This window comes from Struthio camelus, chromosome 1 (genome assembly GCF_040807025.1).
Source record: "Struthio camelus isolate bStrCam1 chromosome 1, bStrCam1.hap1, whole genome shotgun sequence".
NCBI lineage: Eukaryota > Metazoa > Chordata > Aves > Struthioniformes > Struthionidae > Struthio > Struthio camelus.
In genome coordinates, this window is record NC_090942.1 from 101,369,975 (window position 1) to 101,379,444 (window position 9,470).

The window sequence follows — 9,470 nt, forward strand, 5'->3', positions numbered from 1 at the left end:
CCCCTGGCCTGCATAGGGACGGTGTGAATGAAAAGTAGAGCTGTGCCCCTTATCAAGGGCTTCCTTCAGCTCCAAAACCCCCAGTGGCCCCAGCACAGCCATGTTGCTGGTTCAGTCAGGAAGAGTCAAGGCTCGCTGCGCGTGGCGATCGTGGGAGACCCAGGCTGTAGCCGCGCACCGTGGCTCTTCCTGCAGGACCGCGATCCTGAGCCAGCTGTGGTAGTCATTAAGAAGGAAAGAGAAGAGAAAACCCTTTCACTAAATGAAAACCAAGCAGCAAGGTCAGGTCATAATAGCTAACTGCCCTGACAACACTCTTGGCAGGAGCAACAGCAACACCTTTCCCACAGGAGGAGTGGCTTCTGCAAGAGGGGCAGGATGCACCCTCTGCAGACACAGGGTCCAGCACAGGCCCAGTGCTGCCTGCCAGGGATTTTCCTGCAACCCACACGCCATTTTACAGTTATTGCTGAGTTAGCCAATCTCCATTTATATGCTACAAAAAAAAAAAAGAAGAAAAAGAAAAAAAGAAAAGTTTGAACTTGCAAGGCATCCAAAGAAGACCATGCACACATCTTCAAACATCTGGCATTAAGTAACAAACTGGGGGGGGGGGGGGGGGGGGGGGCTATCACGTCAGATTTGAAATAACTTCACAGTTATTAAATAGACTGAGTAGGGCAGAGAGTGCAGGACTGCTGGTCCTGCAGAGCTTGCCCCTGAAGCTGCTGCCTGAGTCCTGACTTCCCATCACAGCTGCAATGGTTTAAATGGACAATTCTCAGGCCTCAGCAAAGTCAGATTAGTGTCTTGTCATTGCAGGACATTAATCTCATCTCTTGAGTTTAATAGAAAAAAGAACACAATGTATTACTGTATTGCTCATCACAGATTATTTTTCTCAAACTGTCTGGTAAGTGCTTTTGCCAAGCATTTGTTCCCACAGGTTACGGAGAGGGAGTATTGGCCCCCAGTCCCTGGCTCTGCTGTTTGCTTCCAGCATTCACTTCCTTGCAATGGCTATGAAGCAACATGCTTGAAAACAGCATGTTGGCCAACACCAAGCAAATGTGTTTCCCAACATAACTCTTCCTGAGAAGGCTAGAAAAACAAGTTACTTCCTATCTGAGCCTTTCTGGCAGATGCACACAGCAGGGGGAAAGCATATGCCAGCTACATCAACCTGGGAGTTCAACAGTATTGTATTGCAAGTGCACAGGGCTCTCTGCAGTTGCAGCATATTTTTAAACACCTGCAGTTCAGGTGTGAAAATATTTCAGGGGCTAAGTTTGCTTGTGCCTCCTTCCTCTGGTCATCAGTCTTCTTTGAATTTCTGTATTTTACACTAAAAAAAGGGGGGGAGAAAGTGATGGCTCCGTATTCAAAACTGAGTAACAATAATAAGAAAGCCACTCGTTCAATGAAAAGCACTATTCTCAAGAAGTAATATATTAAACATAAATATGCTATCCAAAGACTTCTCCGTTCCTCTAAAAACAGATCTGAAAGCTGTTCAAAATCTGTAGGAAGTCTCTAGATGGCACTATGACTCTGTATAAAAGAGTAATCCCCAATGAACAACCCTACTAAAGAAAGTGTTTGCATTGCCAATTGGGTAAGAATGCACAGCTGCCAAGTGACTAGCTTCCAGTTCTTTATATATCAGATGTGTAATAATAGCTTTATTTATAGTGCATAATTACTTCTTGGATCACAACACAAGCTTATGCTTCACAAGATATCCTCTGGAGGTTGTTCACAGTTAGCACTGCAAATATAGCCAGCCAGGTAATGTTATGCTTATACCTTCTTTCTTTTTTACTTATAAAGTGAATTAGCTAATTATGGACTCACTTGACTAGCACTCAGTCCCTGTACTCTTAGGATGTGGTATCTATAGTTAGCTTACTGTGTCCGATATACTTACTACAGGGTTAATTGGCAGTTCACCGTTGCTGGGTATCTGTGCGATCAACCGCTGTTAATGGATTCACTGCCACTCATTATCTTGCTAAAGGTGTGGAAGAACACATTATCCAATGCTCTAAATCAGTAGAGATACTTTTTCCACTTCCAGAGTGGAAATGAAAGTCTTCCAAAAGGCATTAAAAATCAACTTTCCAGTCTACTTCACTATTCATAATTGCTACTTACAGAAACACTAATATGAAAGTAGATAGTGGGTGATACACAAACCAAAACCAAGTTCAAGATAATAGGGGCCTTTTATATTATCACAGAGACTGGTAATTAGTTACTCGATGATTTATATTGCTAAAAACCTATAGCATTTTTCCTCAGTGGAGAGCAGAGTGATAATTGTCATTCAGATGAAAGATCAGGCTTAGCATTTTAGGACGCTTATTCCGTGTGTGTTTGGGCTGCAGTTGGACATCAGCTCTAAAAAAGTTATAGAACTAGGAGAGAGAAGAATATAATTTTCTACAGAAAAGCTTAATCTATTCCAATCCACCCAGAAGACTACTGCATTATATAATCCTCTCTCATTTGTAACAAGTATTTATAAGAAGCGATATGCGTTATCATTTTATGGGCTTATATAGCACACTACACTTCAACAGGAGATATAAACAAACATTATGATGAACACTCTACAGCAGAAATGAAGTTGTCTAGTAAAAATGACAAAATTGTTTAAGCTCTGAAATCGTGCACAAAGATTCCTGAGCTTTACTGCCAGTTCTGCCACTGACCATGGGTCTGCAAATCTATTTATCTTTCCTAGCTTTAAATCACATGTTTCTGCTTTGCACAGACATGATTCTCGGCTATGAAATCAAGGAGAAGCCTAATTCGAGCTCACAATGCCACACCTGAGGCAGTGAATTGATTCAGCTTCTGTCATCCAAAGAATACATGCAGGTAGAGTAAAGACGTGGTGTCTGTGTTTCTTAAGTACACTCATCAACCAAGATGATAAAAGGATTGGGAGAAATTATGATTGCAGTTAATTTCCTTTGAAGTCTTAGGCAGGCCTCTCTACCTAGCTCATTTCTTTACCGTACCCAAGGGGGACCAAAGACCCTTACATCGCAAGGACATTCCATACAAATATTGTAAATAAATGTTGTCTGCTTATTGCTTTATGTCTCAAATCACAGAGGGAAGCTGAGACACACAAACTGCAATAAGAAATTAGTAAATTCTTGAATAAGTTATCAGGGGAAACTTAAAAACTTTAAACCACATAAGCAGCAATGTTTTTAAAAAGCAAGCCCTTTGGCCTTAACTGACAGCAGATGACACTGTAACATAGGCATATATGCACACAGACATTGTACAAGCAGGAGACTATCAGCTGGTGTTCCCATTCTCATTCCTCTTGTGCAGAAAGATAAGTTTCACCGGCTTTGGGCACCACGCACACACGCACACTGACACACAGAGCCCCAGCAGGGACAGAGCAAAGCTAGCTTTGAGCACTGCGTTTGATTCTTCTGATATCTCTGGAAAATATTCCTCCAAGATCAGCCTCAGGTTTTTTGACTCCTACAGTGACAACTATGTGAGCAAGGAGAAGCTCTAGCAGATATCTCCCTCCTGAGAAAACCCAGCTGGCGGCCTTTCCTTGGAAGCGGGCTTGGAAGTTCCCTGGCACAAACTTGCATTACAGATAGCTGGCACCAGGGCACAGGGTGAGAGGGGAGACAGCTGCTTACGGTCCTGTGTTGCCAGATGAGAATGATCAGGCCCCGGTTCATGCTGGTGCAGCATGCAGCTCTGGCTGGTTTGAACTCTGGCCCTAAACAGCCAACAGCTGAACAGATTTGCAGTGGATGAATGGTTTAGGTCAGCAGCAGTATTTTGTTATTGTCGTTGCGTAATTTTCCTGTCACACAGGGTGGGATTCCTCATTATGCTTGAGAGAGTTTCAAAGTTCAAAAATCCTCTCCAACCACTTGGCACTATCTGCAATTCAGCTACTATACGACTTTACGGAAACAAATGGACAAAGACAAACACAGAGCGAAGCTACAGCAATAAATCAATTTATAATTGGCGCTTGTCTCAGCGTTGATGGGGCCTTGTTCTGACCTACCCCTACCTAGAAGAAGTCTAGTTTAAATAAGGAGCCAATCTGAAGTATTCTGGTTAATATCTTGAACAATTAATACCACCTTTTTCCATCCCTGTCCAAAAAAACCAAAGGGGAAGCTTTCCTTGTTTGTGGAATAACAGTTGCTATTTTTTTGGTCTCAGCTCCCTTTCTACACCTCGCTGTTCAAAGGCTAGAATAGAAAAACTGATGTTGCAGAGGTGCACTGAACAATGGCACTTCAGTTATTCTGCTTCTCATCTACTACCTTGCACTGTGTTCCTTGGAGGTCTGTAGTTTCATTGCTTTTAATCAGCTATGCTATACCAATAAGCTTCAGCAAATAACTTGGCAGTTGGGTCTACCTGCTTCTTGCTCCTAAATGCCATTTACTTACAGACTAAAGTTCAGAGTTAGGCCTGAAATTTAACTCTCCCTACTCCAGAACATAATTTCACATTTGGCCTGTTGCTACATTACAGAGAATAAAAACCAAGCTTGTCCTCTGCGAAGGTAGGAAGTATATTTTATCGAGGGTACAGAAGGAACATACAAAGGCAGTTCACAAACCAGGCTTCCAATTCAGTGGAAATGTAAAAAGTGATTATTAAGAAATAAACATTGTGTAGAGAAAGTTTTTTAGGAAAAAAAAAAGCCTTATTTCTAATATACCTTGCCATGAAGTTCAGATTTTGATCCAAAACTGCTTATCTAAAAGGCTCTACGTTTGGTTTCACTTCTACAGTTTTGACTTAAAAAAATCAACATGGTTGTTTCAATTCAAAGATATCAAAAGATTACTTTGTTGCAAGATTTGTTATTTGAGCTGTATCAAAGGGTTGCTCTGAGAACTGCAATGTTGTCTTAACCATTGCTCTGTCGCACAGCAAAATTAATTATCAGCTTATGACCCTTTCTTACTGGAAATTCCATTTCACAAACGGTGCCAGGTTTGCATTGGGATATTCTTCCATTTTATTAAGAGAGAAAGAAAGAAAATACTGCTTTGCTCCAGCTTGTTACTAAGCAATTACTTGAAAAGCATTCTCTGCTTACATAGCTGGAAACTGATATAAGCATACTTCACTTAACTCATAGATGAAAGTACAAGCACTGCAGTCCTTAGTTTTGATTAAGCTGTCACTTTCCTGAGGAAATAAGTGAGAGTAGTCAGAAAATCTGGGGGAGGAATCTAATGGCAACCTGCATCACAGAAAAGGTTATGCCACATTTTTGAGCTTGCGGTGGCCACAGTACATTTTTTTCAGGATCCTCAGGATTAATCCTGGATCAGCTAGTTTAACCCCAGCCTTTCTTACTAGATGACAATTTTTGGTAAGCTTGCCTGCTAAGCAGAGTTTCTTCAAGTTAAACCAGTTATACCACCTGGCATGCTGCCATCTTGAAGGAAGCATAAACTCAGCGCGTTAGCAGCAAACAGCAGTACTTACCTGTGTGCTGAGGACCTATGTGCCAGGGACCTCAAGAAGAGGTGAGAACTGTTTTGTTCTTACATCATTGATGTATGTTTTTTAGCAGACATTGTAGGACTGAGGTACGGTGGAGCTCTGCTCCCAGAACATGCACCCCATCATGTGCCCTAGATGTGGAGATAGGTAAATAGTCAAATTCCTACTTTGGGAAGCTTCTCAGATATCTACGTGGGGTTGTAAATCACTTGGACTACAGCACCTGAACTGCCCCAGAAAAATTACATGGGTAGCAAGTTATCTTTCTACACACAAATCAAGACTTTGGAAGTTTACACAGATAGTAGCCCTTGTGTACCATGATCATTCATACAGCAGCAAAATAATCCCTCCTAGGTAGCAGTAGACAATTGTTAATATTTGTCCTAACCATCTAATTAAGCAGTCCCACGCCAGGTGTTGTGAATGTGGATCCTGAATATTTCCCTTTTTTTTCTGGTCATTCAAATTCAAGTTAGTGAGATTCGTCATGGCTTAACATTTGCTATGAGTTAATTCAAATACTTATTTTCTTTTCTAGGGGGGAACTCGTATTCTATTTTGTCAGAACATTCTTCCCAGTCCCAAGCTTTGCTGGAGCTCTGTACAACTTTTAAAAATCAAAGGATTCATTATAAGCTTTCAGCATTTTCACTTGGAACTTTTCCCAGGGTTTTTCTAGGGCTTTTTCTTGAATTTCATTTTTCATTTCTTTGCTTATGATGTGATGGGGTTAGCTGAGTGCAAGCAGTTACTGAAAGGGAACAGTTTCTTGGAGATCAGCCTATTTACCATGCCCTGAGAGTCTCAGATATTGCTCTTGGTTCTTTTTCTGCCCATGTTTCTCCTTGTATATCTGTAAGAGGTGCCACAGTAGTACAAGTTTACTATTTTTGGATGAGTGCTGTTGATTCACCAATATCTTTCACTATACCTCCTTTAGCAGCTACTCTAGCTTTGTTCGTTATCCACCTGCTTCTGATCTATTCCATGTTTTGTGCTTCAATTTACAGAAATATTTTTCTGTCTCTTTTTGCACGTATTTGTGGAAGAAGCAGGGCTTGCTTTTGCTTGGTTTCCTGCTTTGACACAGATTTTAAGATTTATCTATTTGAAAAAACCTTAGCCATTAGTATAGTGATATTTCTCACACTGCAGCACAAAAAGGGATCAGATTTTGCTCATGCAAGTCCAGTTTTCGAAAACTGGAGCTCTGCTCTCTGGTACAATTTGAAGCTGTTGTGATAACACCTGTCATGGTAGCAATTCCCTCTCTTTGTGCTGTCTAACATTTTGTTTCCTTAAATGTACTTTTCAGTCTGGTTGTACAGTAAGCATGGTTGCTTTTGCTGTCAGCTCCTTTGCACTCTAGTACCACGAGTGTGAAGTGTGGTCTGTGGGCCGCATCCATATACCAAACCTTGGCATGGGTCTTGCTTCCTGCACTGCATCTGCGTGTTCCCGACTAGTAGTTACAAGAGTTGTGCTGGTTCTTGATTGCAGGTTAATGCTAGCAGATGCAGTAATCATATTCCAAGTGTAACTCCCAGGCAGGATTTAGTAACAACCTTTTCACCTTCCAGAGGGACTAGATGACAGCCCATTTTGTCATGGCAGAGGTTTAATTAACAGGACTTTCATGGGATCTCAGTAATCGCAGTAATGAATTTCCCAAGCAAGTAGCAGTCCCTTAGAGTAGATGAATTCTTCGAGTGAGCAGGAAGGAAAAACTTTCTTGCAGTTCTGTCTTATTGCAGAAAATTCAGAGATCTTAGCTTACTTTTTTAAAAAAGAAGAAAAAAAAGAGGGAAAAAAACCCCGAGCATACAAACCAAAAAACCCTCATTGCAGATTTGGATGCATGCACAAAATCCTGTCAGATGGCTAGTCACTTTTTCATACAATTAGCAAAACTAGCGAACAGTAAAGCACACACCACAGCAGCTAACCATTAAACTTCCTCACGCCCCAGAACTACTGTTGCATTCCTTATTTCACAGACTTAGGGACAAAAGCCACACTTACTTATACCAGTTTCCCACGTGAATGCGCTTAACTTCTCTGCAAGCTGTTTAAGCTTCAGACACTCGAAGGCACTTTTCTGGCTTCTCCCAAGCGCAGCTTCACCTAGGGCAAGCGTCAGCCTCAGGCCTCCATGGCCGGGCACATTGTGCAGGACTGGCAGCAGCCGAGGACCATCGGGACCAGGAGTGAGGGGCGGCCGCGGCAGGAGCATGGATGGTGAAGCGCGAGCTGGCTGGGCGGCTCTGCACAAGCTCTGCACAACCAGGAACCCAGCATGGGGTCAGCAGGAGCCTGCAGCCAGCTTCAGGGGAGGAAAAACAATCTCGACCTAGGGAGCAATGAGAGAAGTCGTCCTCTACTAGCCTGGCGGAGGCCCAAAAGAGGAAAAGTAGTGGGGAAACACCACTCAGGGGGCCTTCTGGAAAGACAGGAAGGGGATAAGCAGAGCCGGAGCTTCCAATGTGAAAGGGGAGGCCAAGAGGAGGCACGATGTCCTGATGTGGTGCGGTGGTGGGGGCAAGACAGAAAGGATCCCGAAGTAAAAGCTGTATTTTCCCCATCCCGAGGGGAGACTGCACTTTGCCGCATGCTGCTCTGGGAAGATGGAGGCTTGACTGGAAAAGCAGGGAAACGAACAGCTTTCATACAGCCTGCCATCTGGTTTATTTGATTTTAAAGTTCTTCTTTCTCTGGTTCATGTGTCATGGCTGACCTGCCATCTGCATACTAGACTTTTCTTTCTCTTTTTAAAGCTTAGTTCAGAGCAACTACACTCCATCCTAGTACAGCGGTACAAAGGTGTCGTGAGGCACAGCTAACTCTTCCAAATACCTGATTATTTTCCTCTTGAAAGGAAAAGTCCTTTCAGTCCTTTCTCAGGTCCTGGCCTTTACTTCAAGGCTTTTGAGATTTCCACAAACACAGGGAAATCCCCTCCGACCAAACATATCCTACTGCATATGCTGCTACATAGAACATAACTGAAACAGCAACCAGTTACTGCTTGCTATCCGGTTTGTTACTTCAATCACTTGCAGATTAACTTCAATTATATCAGTTAAAAGAGGAAAGCTTTTTTTGATTAATAAAGCTAGCAAATTAGATTTCTGCCAATACAGAAATTCAGTCATAATGTTAGTCATTGCTAAATGGAGAGAAAGAATCAATTTTCCTTTTTTTTCCGTCAGGAGCGGATGTAGGTGATAAATATAAAGGTGCAGAACTGATAGAAGTGAAAGAAAAAAGGCTCCAAGGCATTTGTTCTTGTTAATCTTCTGTAGTAATGAGTTAATTACTACTTTACAATTAACAGCTTTCATACTTTTAAGTCTGACATAGGTAGCTACAATCGAATGTCATCTATATGATAGTTGTTCCCATACATTTTATAGTACTTAATTCTGATTCTTTATTTCTGGAGAATACTTGCCGTAGAATCAAATTTTGGAAACTGGATAACTGTAGTTGTTTTTAATTGCAGTCAGGACAAAGATCAAAGGCTTCAATGAAAATGCGTATCAGAGGATCTGGATATGTTATACTGATATGGGGTTTTCGGGGGACAAAAGCACAATTATATTCTGTGCAGAGGGAACATCTGTCTCCAAAGTAAAGTGAAGCTCTGTTTTGTAATGAAGAAGGAACTCTTTCAAGCAATCACAGTATTTCTTAGAGAAGTGCAAACTCGTGCATCCAACTGAGGAGGCTGGCTCAGATGCTGAACAGTTATTCTTAAAACACTTGAAGCAAATTGCTTGTTTTCCAAGCATAGAATTCATGAGCATCTGCCTGAAAATAAGGAGCTAGAATTGTTTTTGGGGGGGTCATCCCCAATTTGTCAAGCTAAGCATTGGTTCACATTTTAAGGTGAGTTTGCCAAATGGTCGGTGAGCACATTTGTCCTATATCAGTCATGCCTC